General features: G+C 37.2%; 1 long non-coding RNA gene across 1 annotated transcript; it reads right to left on the bottom strand.

Moving 5' to 3' along the window:
- Positions 1 to 7,479: 7,479 nt before the first annotated feature.
- On the bottom strand, positions 7,480 to 13,767 carry LOC143421097 (uncharacterized). The gene is made up of 5 exons (XR_013100851.1): positions 13,293 to 13,767; positions 12,288 to 12,393; positions 11,755 to 11,780; positions 10,839 to 10,870; positions 7,480 to 10,283 (listed from the first exon to the last, which is right to left on the bottom strand). It is a non-coding gene; the product is annotated as an uncharacterized LOC143421097 (long non-coding RNA).
- Between the last annotated feature and the right edge of the window lie 1,405 nt (positions 13,768 to 15,172).

Raw genomic sequence — 15,172 nt, 5'->3', positions numbered from 1 at the left:
GGTATAAGTACAATAGAAAAAAACATTGTAATCTATGCCATGTAGACAGTACTGTGCCAACATCTTGAGTCATCCCTCACGTCTTTATAGTTTGTTTCCAAAAAAGTCAAACTGTCTTGTCCTTTTTTAAAAAGTGGTCTTGGTCCAGGCTTTCTGAAAGTCTTTTAGAGCTCTTCAATTCTTGTACCTGACCTTTTTTTAAAGGAGTGTTTACTTTTTAATCCACTGAATTAAAAACCATTCAGCATTATGAGGAACCTAACTCAAGCTGTCTACACTTAGCAAAGAACCAATCAGAAATTCTACTTTTAGACACTTAGTCACAAACCCATAATTTCTTCCCATTTCTTTAGTTGAATCTAGGAAAAATGTCAAAAATAACAAGTGTTACAATCAGAACATCACAAAGGCAGATTTCTAACACTGACTTTCAGGCATGAAGAAGCTACAGTAATATTATTCAATGAAGGCCTGACAGCACAAGTCTGGAAAAACACCACAACCACAACAAAATACTTCCAAAATGTAAGGCAATGGTTGAGAAGTCAGTGGAATGGTAGGGATAAGATCCAAGCCTTCAATACATCCTAATGGTCAGAGATGGGCACAGAAGAGGATATATGTCACTGATGTCAACACACCAAAACTCCTCACAATGGGGCTGGACACAACTGGGGTGTCCAGCTGAAGTCCAGCACCTTGAGGCTCTATGATCAGGATGATGGAGAAGTTCTTAAAGAAGTTCATCTGGTTCCCTGAGAATTTTTCTCCAAAAGTACTTTAGGTGGCTGAAGGCAAATGGTGATGAGGAACATGAGGAGAAACAATCATGGATGATCAAGTCCCTGGATATGATGTACCAATGATAACATAGGATGTAGCTGACATCAGGAAATCCAAGCAGTGGCTAAAAAAGGTTGGCCTAACCCATATGAAAAAGAAACAGTAAAAACTTATATGTGATTACTCATGAAAGTGGCCACTTTCTCATTACTTTCATATATTGTTTTAGTAAGTATTCAAAACATACAAGTTTCATTATATAATTTTTCAAGGGATCTTATATCTGTTTTCACTCTTATATGCTTTTCATACAAGTTTCACACAAGACAGATACAAACTTTATAAGATTTATATCCTATAATCCTATAATATATAATCCCCAATCCTATAATTCCTATAATTTATAATCTTTATAATCTTTATAATCTCTTCTGCTATTTGCACATTCTTTACTGTAAATTCCTAAGTTAATTTGTAAATTCTGCAGTAAATTGTAAATATTGTAAAACTTTTCTTCTGTCATTTAATGGTCGGGCATTGTACAGCTACAAGCATTTCACCCCCATGTCATACTGTGTATGGTTGTGTGTGTGTGACAAATAAAATTTGAATTTGAATTTGAATATATCTTTTCCATATGGGAAAGGACAGCACAGAGGCACTAATCACGGTAGCACAATGATGGGCCCTCAGCACCAGATCCATGGAGGCAGGAGTATAACACAACTGACAGAACTAAATAGGCTGACTGTGCAAAGATGTCCTGGAGACTATCCAGCACTTTGTAGTGGGATGTGTGTCCACAGTGGTACCAGAGGTAAAAGGAATACTGTGAGCTGTGACCATTAAACTTGAGGGACTAGCTCCAGCAGATTCCAGGCACAATGTCAGAGGTCTCTATTCAGAAGAGCACAAGAAAAGCTGAGTCATCCATTTTAGAAAACTTTCCAAAAGAACATCTCTGAGTCTGTTTGCTTGGTGAACTGTCACTTTTGCCTTGACAGTATATATTTGGCAATGTGGTCAGTAAATTTAGCAGGCTTTGTCACAACACATTACCGGTACTTTTGGTACAGTGTTATCTTATTGCATTGTTGTGATAACAGGTTGGATAACCGGAATATAATTTATTGGCTGAACTTTGAATTTATTGCTGCAGTTTCATGCTGTGTCATTCCTCTAAATCTTGCATTGTTTGGCTACAACCTTATGTTGAGTGTATATCAAATACACTAACATCAGAAAAACAAAAAAAGCATAAAAATTTAGGAATACACCTGAACTACATCCTTCTAAGTTCTTTTTGCAAGAGGGAGAGTAACATGTTTTCTTTCATTTCCTCCTCTCTGAGTGTTACCACAGATATGCTTTATGATTGCTGCATTTCTTTTTATTGTCATTTCAACCATACAGTGGTACAGTACAGAGTGAAATGAGACAGCGTTCCTCCGAGACCCTGGTGCTACATGTGACATATAACGGACAAACACAGGACAGGACAAAACAAACAAACAAACAAACAAACAAACAAACAAACAAACAAACAAACAAACAAACAAACAAACAAACAAACAAACAAACAAACAAACATCATGTCTTTTAATAAAATGACGACTCAGTGTTTTGTGTTTCCTTATAATATTCTATGTTCTTGTTTATTCTGGTTATGTCTTTCATTAAGATTTGCCATTTGTTAGGTTTCTGTTCTGTGCCTGCCCTGGTCCCACTTCTCTGTGTTCCCTCTGTCTGTCCATGATGTCACAGTGTCTCCTCGTGAATCTGTCTGTTAAGTTCAGTGTCTAGTCTGGATCTCTGTGTCTGTTGTGCATTTCCTGTTTTACTTTGAAGGTGCATGTCTTATGTGAATGTGTCTAGTTTTGCTTCCCCTCGGTCTCATCATTTCTGATTACTCCCAGCTGTGTTCTCCTTCTGTGCCTCATTCCCTCGTTATCCCTCTGTGTATTTAAGCCTTGTGTTTGCCTTTGTAAGCTGCTGGTCTGTTTCCCTGTGATCACCCTAAGGGTTTTGACTTCATTTCCATGTGTTTAGGCTTTCCCAGTTTTAGTTTATTTCTTAGTTCCAGTCCTTGCCATCTCCACTCTCATATCAACCTCTGCCTGCACTTGGGTCCTTACTTCACCTCCACACGCCTGCCATCGCAGCCGTGACAACATGTATACAACGTTACACTGCCAGTTAAACAAAAGAACCAAATGTTTGATTAAATTCCTTATTGCTTATAATTAACATTTATGTTTCAAATAAAGCTAAATTATTGAAAAAAGAATAACTCACAACAATAATAACAATCATAATAATAGTCACATTCAGTCAGTCAGTTACTTTATGGTTTATTTTTTAAAGGGATAACAATTCTACATGCAACAAGCCACCCACCACAGTATTTATAACATTTCACTGTTATTCTGATGTTTCTCGAATTTATTTTCCTCTTAAAAAGAATTCTACAGACTCTCTGAAGGTTTTGCTAGACTGCTTTGATGACATTAAATCGTGGTTTGCATTACATTTTTTCAATGTAAACGACCAAAAAACTGACCCTGGTCCTCTGGAAAAGTCCAGAACTCCCTTTGCAAAGAATCTGGGATTGTTCTTTGATAGCAGTTTCTCATTTGAGAAACAAATAAATTCTGTAGTAAAAGCCAGCTTCTTCCAGCTCAGGGCCCTTGCAAAAACTAAGAACAATTAGTCAGTTGCTCACTTCGAGAAAGTGATACATGCATTTATTTCATCCAGGCTTGACTACTGTAATGGTCTTTATTTTGGTATCAGCCATGCTCTGCTCTCTCATCTTCAGCTAGTTCAAAATGCTGCAGCCTGACTCTTGACAGGCACTCGTAAACATGACCATATTTCCCCAGTCTTGGCTCATTTAAACTGGCTTCCAGTGCGTTGTAGAATTGATTTTAAGATTTCATTGCTTGTTTTTAAATCTCTAAATGGATTAGCTCCATCATACGTCTGATCTGTTAACTAAAAATACTCCAAATAGAACTCTCACGTCAGCTGATAAGTTGTTTCTAGTTGTCCCTAGAAGCAGGCTAAAAAACAGATGTTAGTGGTTGTAAAATAGTCTGAAGTCATACAGTCTGTGCTCCAGAGTGAAGGTCTGTTGGCCAACAACAGGATAATGTGACATGCTTAAAAAATTTGACGCAGTTTTACTGAAAAACTTTAAATGATGATGAAAATTATGAAAACTTTAACAGATGATGAAAGTCAGAAGTCATTTAGCCATTAATTAAAGCTTCATGAGGTGTACAGAAGATGAATGTTCAAAGGTCAGCCTGACCCCTAACCTGACACCCCCTATCATAAGTGAATATCTACAAGCCTACTGCAGGCCTCAGTTTTTCTCTAAAAACCTGGAACACGTCTCCCTCCTGTGGTGAAAATGTGTTTGTACAACACTCTTGAAGAAAATGTGAATTGAAATTTTACAAATCACCTAAACTCACATGATACATTAATTTCTCTATTTCAAATTATGATGTTCAATTATTTCAAGTGAACTATTAAATATATAAATTCCTCTCGCCTCTGTGGGCGGCCTTTTAGCCTTCAAGCTCAGGTCCAGAGGCCTGTGAGCTTGAGGGTCCTGCAGTATCTTTGCTGCTCCTAGGATTGCGCTCTTCTAGACAGAGATCTCTGACATTTTTCCTGGGATCTGCTGGAGCCACTCGCCTAATTTGGGGATCACTGCACCGAGTGGTCCGATTACCACTGGGACCACTGTTACCTTCACCCTCCACATCTTCTCAAGCTCTTCTCTGAGCCCTTGGTACTTCTTCAGCTTCTCGTGTTCCTTCTTCCTGATGTTATCATCGTCATTCGGTATCACTACATCTATCAGTTCCTCAGCTTGTCCACCACTGCTAAGTCCTACAATGACATAGTAGGGCTGGTTCTGCTAGAGTTTTTCCTTCCAACTGTCACCAAGTGCTTGCTCAAAGGAGTCATGTGATTGTTGGGGTTATCTCTGTATTGTTGTAGGACCTTTACCTTATAATATAAAGGCAGCTGTTATTGTGTATTGTGTATAAATAAAACTGAATTGAAATGACAACAACATCGATGCAGACAAAGAAATAAAGTTTCGAACTTTAGAATCCACCAGTATTTATTTTTAAATAAACAGAGTATCCTCTGTTCCTTCAGTATTATAACTACTTATTATAACATTGCAATGCTAACCAGTACCATGAATTTGTCACCAAATCCAGTTATATCACTAGAGACTTTGTTCCATAAACACAGTATGTTGATAATAAGAAAGTTAATATTCAGTGGTTTTTGGAGGAGGAAGCCTCAGAATTTGCAGCAAATTCTGCAGATACAGGGGTGCAGCAGCCACAGTAAATGTGACACTTGCTGCCACGGTTCTCTGTGTTATAAAGCATCTGTAGGAAATGCAAGAGACATGAGCACAGTGTTCATCTGTACCATTATCACTCACTCTGTTTATTTTCACCTCATGTGGAGGAAGCACCAGAAGACTTCACTGACAAAACACATTCACTCATTATTAAATTGGTTAAAAGTATGTGGCCTTCAGTTAATGTTACCTTCCATGGGTCCACTGATACTTCCTCATGTGCTGCTGCTGGATTGTCCATGCTCATTGGACCCTTCAGGTCTTGTTCCTGTTAGTAAATTATTTACAGTAGAAGCCATATTTATTTAAACAAACATTTGTGGCATATAATCTAATTTACTTGGACAAAGTCAAGTTGAGCACAATAGGCACCACAAATGCAGCACTGAATATCGTCATATAGGAAAGTTTGAGGGGTCCCGACTTGGATTCCGATACCGTGACCTCTGTGATATAAACTGAGAAGTGCATTTAACATACAAAATGAAAACAACAGGCTATTTTATTAAAGCTTGTGTTAGGTTTACCATTTTGGCTCTACTGACACATTATCAGCACATAATGACAATGATTTTACTTAAATTCTAAAACTAAGCCGTTAACTCTAATATTATTTTTAACCGTGCACAAACTTGTTACTTTACTTGATCACGCAAAAATATATGAAGTATGAAATTACAGGAAAAATATTAAGCAAATAAATACCTGTGGTTATTATAAAAATTAATAGAAACAGGGAAGTATTTATATTCTTTCTTTGGCCAGGTTAATTCTTGCATGCAGTGTTATTATTTGTGTTGCATTTTAATCCTCCTGTCAGCTTAGTTGTTATTAATTTTTATTTATCATGTATTTGTTTAATATGAGCTGAATGTGCTAAATATTTTCTCAATGAGCCTCCTGGTATCAGCACAAGATCCATGTGTTTATCAGTCATTAAAAGTACAGGTTGAAACAGCACTTGAAAGTGCACAACTGCTATTCACATTCCTCAAAACACCAGATGGCACTGTCACACATGGGTCTTTTTTATTACTTGTGGTTCCCTCTAGTTCTAAATAAGGTCTTCATAAAAAGTAGTGACCAGAAAATGACCTGAATTGCTGACTATAAAGAGTTATCAGTAAACCTGACACTGTTGTTGATACGGTAATGAAGCTCACATTATATTTCCTCTTTTCGCAAATCTTGCTCAATGAGTATTCCTTTTTACTTCTCTAATCCTCACTGTGTGTGTCTGTATGTGTGAGGCATTATTTCCCTAAATGACTATGAATTTTAAGCCTAATTAGAATTAGAATTCAACTTTATTGTCATTGCACATGCACAGGTACAGGGCAACGAAATGCAGTTTGCATCCATCCAGAAGTGCTTAGTGATATAGATATATTACAATATATATTAGCAATAATATAGATATGTAAGTATATGTAAGTATATGTAATATGTAAGTATATGTATATATATGTATATGTAATTACATAAACGATAAGCTACAAACTAGCAAACACATCTAATTAAAATATTAACCTTAGCATTTATTTCTATGTTTTATTATTGTCATTATTATTTTGGGTGTTTTATTATTTTAGTTCTCTGTTACTAGTAGAGAAGTCTTCCCAGCTGTCAGACACTAAGAGAAGTTATTAAATATTGTGTTCAAATAGGTCGCACTTTTCAGAAGAAACAAAGGGCAAACAGTAAAAGACTCAGTAATCTGTCAGTTTGTGGTATAATTCTATTTTCAAATTTAAGTAAAAGCACATGTGTCGATGTGTAATATGTAACAGACGTCATGTGTTCATTAACAGGTACTTTTACTGCACTGTTATTTGATTTTATTGCTGTGATGACATTAGGTTGGCACGGCAACGTATTTTATGCACAATGACCTTTGAATTTATTGCTGCAGTTAAAATGCAGTTGCAGTTAAGAGTTTCATTCCTGGAACTAAATTTATTTTTGTATAATTAGGCTACAACTACTTCCTCCTGCAGTTCCACTTCTAATAGTTTCTCCGTCTTTTGTTTTAACTTTAAACTAAGTAAACAAACACCAAAGAAACTTTCAACAGTATAGTTGCAATAATAAATGGGCCTTCATTTGCAGCCCTCTTTGGGTCTTGCGAATAAGAAGATATTTATGTTCCTGTTCTGAACTTCTTTATTTTTTCAGTTACAGTTCCTTTCTTGTGAAATTTTAAACAACAGATAACAATCAACTACTGTGTCATTTCGTCTCTGGAAAAACAAAAACAAACAAAAAGACACATGTGACTTATGCATGGATTTTAAGACAGAAGTAAAAGTGTCACTAAAGCAGAACATGCTCTGTAAACTCAGTAGTTGAAAACATATTTTATTATATTCATTTGAAGAAGTATATTATTACAAATACATTAAAAAATAACATCATTGCACTCCTGAGTGAACAGGTGCAAACTGGTTACACATTTATTTAACTTTAATTTCGGCATGTGGCAGAAAAAATGACATCACCTTTCAATGGACATAAAACACCCACAGGGACAATGCACATGTAGCTTGATCTTCAGTAATGGGTAACTAATGGGGGGAGGGCTGACTGAGATAACCACTAGACAAACACTGAAGATGGGAGGGAGTCTTCTCTCATGGTTTCATGTGCTCTAAACTAACGTTATTGTTTTACACAGAAGACCAACAATGACCCAAGTACAGATTGCACACACAGTCAGAATTGATACATTTGATTTGAACTAAAGTGAATTGAATAGAAAGGGTGAATGACAAGTGTTGTTGGTCCACAGTTAAACAATGAATGGCATTGATTCAATGAATTTAAAGCAAGAGTTAAGACAAACTACTCTTATTTATTAATTGAAGCCTTGTTCTTTAAATAGACATGGGGGTGGCTGTAGCTCAGGTGGCAGAGCCACTAATCAACCACTAATCAGAAGGTCGGTGGTTTGATCCCAGGCTGCCTCCTGGCTACATGCCAAATATCCTTGGGCAAGATACTAACCCCATGTTTGCCTACTGGTGGTGGTCAGAGGGCCCGGTGGCGCCAGTGTCCGGCAGCCTCGCCTCTGTCAGTGCGCCCCAGGGCAGCTGTGGCTACAATGTAGCTTGCCATCGCCAGTGTGTGAATGTGTGTGTGAATGGGTGAATGACTGAATGTAGTGTGAAGCGCTTTGGGGTCCTTAGGGACTAGAAAAGCGCTATACAAATGCAGGCCATTTACCATTTACCATAACTCCTTGTTACCAAATGCACACTAAGAAAAGGACAAGTGCCATCTCTGTCACGCATTTATTGCTTGAATGATTTCAAACACAATCCTTAGCAACACCTGCCAGGATCCAGTGCCTACTTGCAAATGAATTAGTTTGATACATGAAGCACACTACTAAGACTACTAAAAAATATTATATATTTCCACAGCAGCCACAGAACAAAGTAAAAGATGTTTTGTTATATGATGTCTTCATTTTATTTACAATACCCTTAAACTGAAGTCATACAGTTATTGACTGTCAACAGTTTTCAGTTCATTCAACATTAAAAAAAAGAAGAAAGAACTTTAAATCTGTAGTAAAACTCTCTGATCATATTTTACTCTCAAGTGGGATATTCTGATTTATTAAAAAGACACCTTAAAATGTGTGCAGTTCTACTGTATCTAATGCCTTTACTGAAACATCGCACACTACAGTATCATTAAGCGCTGTTTATGTTTGCACTATTGAGATATAGATATTGACAGAGGAGGCAAATGCCTTGCTATCTTAGCCTGCAAACATGCATGAATGACTAGTGGACAATTTTGTGTAGACATTTTTTCTGGGTTTTTCAGAATTAACATGGCAGAAACATTTCAGACACAAATAGAAATGCACAGACAGAAAAGAATAGAAAACAGGAACAAGTAAAAAAATAAAATAAAATAAAAAATCAGCCCTGCAATTCCCACATAGCACATTATACATTACTTAGCAAACATCTTAATAAAAAACATGGTGACAATTATGAAGATGAAGTCATCTAGGCATGTTGAAGGGATTTAAATGATAAAGTAGCTCACTGTTATGATACATATCAATAACTATACTCATCACACAGGTTCACCTGTCCCAGGAAAACATCTACAGTTCCCTCATGTTTATATAAACCCTGACAAAGATAAAGCGTGCCTATATAAAGCAATTATTGTTATTTATCAGGGTAAGTAAAAAAAAAGAAAAAAGATGTAGTATTATTCTGAAATATGATCCACATTATTGTCTAGTGTGCAACGGATGATTTCCCCAAACCTGCCCAATAGCACCAGAAAATGTTTGAAAGTCTGGAGTCATTCAAATGATTTTAAACAGAAGCATTATTAGTTATTGTCACTGCTGACCTTTCGTTTGCAGGGACGATAAAGCAGATTTCATTTAAATCTTTAAATTGCTGCACCTTTACAGTTCACTAAGATAATGAAGTAATGAATTGTCACACTGATCATCAAGTAGCATCCAGGAGTGTTGCTTTTAAAAAATTACTACTTCACTATTGGCCACAAATAAGAATCTTGTATGAAATCACATGATAATATATTATGACAAAAGTGACAGATAAATATCTGAATCAAATAAAAAGAATATCACTGCTCAGATAACTGCACTTTGCACTGTACAAAGAAAATGCTGAACATAAGAACAGGAACACTATGATATGCCGTTTACTCAAAGTAATAAGGAAACATTGTTCCCATGGCAATAAATTTCAGAGCTGGTTGATTATTGACTACTTTTAAAGTGCTTTGACTCACGAGTTCAAGTCCAAGCTAGCCCACAATAAATGGAGTGAGATTGACTGCTTCTGGCCGGCTTGGATATGAATCACATCCAGTACACTCAGCGTACGCGAACCTGAGCATAGGTTTCTGAAGCATTAGGATCAGGCTGAGGGGCGGGCCTCCTCACGTGGTGCATGTGAGCATCATATGTAGGGAGGGAGGATGCTGCAGGAGCCCTGCTGTTCGCTTGAACCTGAGCATAATTTGAGGATTCATTCTGTACCCCCATCTGAACTCTCCCATCATTTCTCTTTGGGAAAAACCTGACATCTGCATAGTTCAACTCCTACAGAGGAAACAGAGAGTAGAATAAGATTATAACTGTGAAATAAAGGGAGTCTTATCGTATTTGTTTTAGACTCTTTAAGATCCAACTTTCATTCAGTTACATTGCAATAAATTAAATATTAAACACATATATGGCTAATTTTTTACGAAAAACACAACCATGAGCCCGACAGTTGTATCCAGCTGTTAAGTTGGGTTTAACTCAAAGTCTGACAAGGTTCAAAGTTTGATGCTGAGCCTAAGGTACACAAGTGTTAGCCTTAGTCTTAGTGTTAGGAGGCATACTCTGTTAATCGGTCCATATAAACTATATGGACTAAGCTATAGTCCATAAGTGTGTCTCAAAACTCCAAGATTATGAATCTGTGATAATTTTTCTAGCAAAATTTATAAACATAAGAAAATAGTTGATTTGAGGAATATTGGTTTTAATTCGTCTGATGTTTCTGTGAATGATTTAAGTAATGGGTTTAGGGATGAAACATTGTTTCCTTAAACATATACTCAGGTATATAAATACTCATGTGAATTTAAAGGAATTAGCAACTTTTACCTGATTTGAGGAAGCTGCAGTTCCCTGGCCTCCTTTAACACAACAACAAATAATAATAACAGGAGTTAAATGTAGGGAGAAGCAATAATTCCTTTACATGTACTCAGCAGGGGTAATATTAACTAAAAAAAAACTGAGATTAACACAGCATGTAAATTAAGACATGTAAATTAATTAACTTTCACCATAAACTGATCCCAATACAACCAGTACAGTTTTAGTACAGGCTGCATTAACTGATTCATATACCATTTTATTATTGTTGTCATTATTTTTGTCTTTTAATGTTGTTTTGATTTTATATACTGTTTTGTTTGTTTGTTTGTTTGTTTGTTTGTTTGTTTGTTTGTTTGTTTGTTTGTTTGTTTGTTTGTTTGTTAAGTGGGTTTAGAGCTCTGGGTAGCTCCCCAGCTGGGTCTAGACTGGGTCTAGAGAGTATTTTAAATTCAGGGAATTTAAAATAGAAAGTAGCTCGTCCACAGAAGGACTGGTAGCTCCCCTTACGATAAGGGTTCAAATCGCGCGAACAGGTGTGAAATGTGTGTGTTTAGTTAGTTTGTTTGTTTGCTTGTTTTAATCAATTTTAAATCATGCTTTTTATTTGTTTTTGTTTCTAATGTCTCTGTAAAGCACTTTGAATCACCTTGTTGTTGAATTGTGCTATACAAATAAATTTGCCTTGCCTTGCCTTGCCTAATGCTTTAATGCTACCACTCAAACACACACAGAAAGAGCTGGGGATTAAATGACCAACCTTCTGATTAGCAGATGACCCACTTTATCTGTTGAGCCACTAGCTGCCAATACTACAAAATACCCTTGATCCAGACACACACACACACACACACACACACACACACACACACACACACACACACACACACACACACACACACACACACACACACACACTAACCTGTTGTAGATTTCTTCAGAGGTCCTCTGTTGAGAAAGATAAAGACTCATGACTACACTACACATATAAAAATTTGCCAAATAACAATAATATAGTCAATATATATTAAGTATTAATATAATCAATATATCAATAATCAATATATTATCAACATTACTAGAAATTGAATTTCTGTTTGACTCTTTTTATACTTTTAGTCCCTTTTTTTAAGCATGTCACACTATCCTGTTGTTCAAAAGGTGCAAATATTAATCATATATTTGCACCTTTGCAAATAATAATCAGTAAGTCCAAACTATTTTTTATTTCAAGTTTTTCAAGTGTTTTACTCAACTGACATTTTTATAACAAATACTGATAACACATATAATCAATTTAAAAAAAATTTCAAATACAATTTTCCGGTGTCCCCATAAGAAGTAGCAATAAAGACTTGTCAAATTAAAGCTGTAGTAATCATTAAAACCACACAGACAATGCACATTCAGAAAATGGTGCACTTTTAGAAAAATGTCCACCTGCTTCCAACTTACTTTTTCTTATAAAAGTAGTATCCACCACCAACAGCTGCAGCAACAAGGACTAAACATGCAATTACTATTCCAGCGATGGCACCGGCAGATAATCCTGATGATTTTCCTGGGAATGTACAAAAAGCAATAAATATTGGATGATAGGAATTACTCCATCATCTCACAGTCACTTAATAGTTTCCTTTGAATTTGTAACTGGTCAAGTTTCAGTGTCAATTTATTACACAGCAGAGCTGCTGAACTCCTTGCGTGGAGAACATTTTGTAATTTTTTAATGTTCTGTTATAACATTAAAGGACATTAAAGACACTGCAGGACATTATGGACAATACAGGGCATCCTCTATATATGGTCATAAACAACCAGAGGAGTCTGCTCAGCAACAGGTTGCTTCTCCTAAAGTCTAGGACAAATAGACTTAAAAACTTCTCTGTCAAACATGCCATCAAACTGTTTAACTCCTCACTAGAAAGGAGAGGGAGGGGAAACAGGAGCACAAAGGAGGGTGTGGACAACTAAGCTGTCATATTCTCTTATTCCCCTTTATTTATCTAATTCTGTAATTATTTACAAAGTTCTGTCGGTGTTCTGCTACTGGAAACTGGAAATTGGAAGCTACCTAAGAGAATAATAAAGTTCTATCTATCTATCTATCTATCTATCTATCTATCTATCTATCTATCTATCTATCTATCTATCTATCTATCTAGATTAGGGATGGGTATCGAAAACCGGTTCTTGTTGAGAACCGGTTCCCACTGTTTCAATTCCTTGGAATCGTTTGCCATTTTTGCAAACGATTCCCTTATCGATTCCAGTCGCCCCGAATGACGTCACCACGTTGCGGAGCGTCATTTACCTGGCAGGAAACATGGCGCCTAAGCGGCTCAAACGCTCAAAAGTTTGATTATACTTTATGAGAACCGATGACAACAGGGCAACTTGCAAAGTAGATATTTCATTTAAGGGAGGAAACACTACGAATATGCAAAAGCATTTGCTCACAAAACACGCGATGACACGCGTTTTTAATTCCGCTCCGTTCTCGTGACTCTCAGCCCAGCAGCAGCGGTAACGTTTGCACGTCCTCTCCCGTTAATGCGGCAGGTAAATAATCAACTAACAGTGCATATTATGTTAGCGCAATCTGCCTTATTACAAGACCTGCCATTACTGTACATGTAGGTGACCATGATGAGAGAGACAGACAGAGTCTGGCTGGCGCTCGCTGGCAGTTGTCGCTGCAGTCTACCGGTAGCGTCTCCTTTCAGTAGTGATGGGACGTTCTGTATCGAGGCTTCGGAGCGTGTGTCGAGTAATGGAGGGGGCGTTTCCGCGAAGCGCGTATCGAGGCTTGCTTCATTTATGGGAGGAGCTGAAAATGATGACGTCCGAAGCCTCGCTGCCCGGCTGTACCACGTGACTGGTTCATGAAGCGGTTCGAACTTTGCCGCGAGATATGACAGCGATATAAACCCCTCAGACTTCATTCAAAAATGTGGGTGTTTGATGGAGAGTTGTTAGTGAGAGTTTGGAGACAGTTTGGAGGTTTATGAGAGTGAGGAAAGTCAGGAGAGAATGGAGCCAGCTAAGAAGAGGAGGATGTCCTCCCCTGTGTGGGAACATTTTGATCTTATTCCTCCCAACAAGGTATGTAAATTTCTACAGAAGATGTATTTCCATAATACTGATGCTGCAATACAATTTATGTTGAGCTGTCTTGACTTTTGTACAAGGTGAAGTGTTTGCTATGTGCCAGGGAGCTGGGATATAACAACAACACCTCATCCATGCTTAGGCACTACAGAGCTTTGCATGAGAATAAGGGGGACACCGATTGTGGAGCAAGACCAGGTGAGCCATCAAATGCAATGATAATATAGGATGCAGTAATGTTACTAAATGATATAACAATATTATACAACTGTTATAAGTTACGTGTGTGATATTTATATTTGTGCTTTATCTTTATTGTCTTTCCTCAGGAGAACAATCTCAAATAGATGAAGACCTGGTCAGCATGGTGATTGAGGACTCCCAGCCATTTAGCATTGTGGAGGACAAAGGATTCAAAAGATTTGTTAAATCATTAAATCCCAGCTATGTTCTCCCCACTAAAAAGGTCATAAAAGCAGTGAAAATTTAGTTTTTACAGAATAAAATGTGAACAGGCAGGACTGAGGCTCAAAGCCTCAGTGTGTAGCTGTCCATACCTCAACGTTACAAAAGCACAACCACTGTCCACACCCCAACCACACCTCACCTCACAGTAAATGATCATTTCCATTTCAAGCATTTCCAAATAATCATTTTCCATACTGCCACTATAAATATACACAGTATACTGCCATCACTACAATATACATGTTTTACACACTCCTTTTGTTGTTGACATTTACAGGCTGTGTGCAAAATGCCACTCTCTTCAAATTCATGCCAGCTATTATTTTTACGTCCAGTAGGTGTCCTGCTAGAGCAAATGAAGCTTCATGAAGCTTCGCGTTGGGGTGAACCAATTGGATGAAAAGCTTCAGTGCTTCATGGGGCTTCATCTGCCCATCACTACCTTTCAGGCCAGGATAGACTAATGTCACCGAGCAGTGTCTAAGTTTGTGGTCAAAGGCTTGCACCCATTTGCCACAGCAGATGCCCCCGATTTTTGGTAAGTGAATGTGTTTAATTGTAGGCAGGGACATTACTGGATATTCTTGTGTAATTGCCACAGAACAATTTATGTTATACTTTGTTATTGCTACAGAAGAATGTTGCAGCTTTAAGGCAGGGATGACTCCTGGAGTTGCTTTCTCACTGCATATGCTTTATTTCACAATCAGATCGATTCGATAACAAAAACATACAGCAGCTCCTCTCCTACTCCTAGCCCT

The sequence above is a fragment of the Maylandia zebra genome, linkage group LG11 (assembly GCF_041146795.1).
Source record: "Maylandia zebra isolate NMK-2024a linkage group LG11, Mzebra_GT3a, whole genome shotgun sequence".
Classification (NCBI taxonomy): Eukaryota; Metazoa; Chordata; class Actinopteri; order Cichliformes; family Cichlidae; genus Maylandia; species Maylandia zebra.
This window is presented reverse-complemented; position numbering and strand designations above follow the sequence as displayed.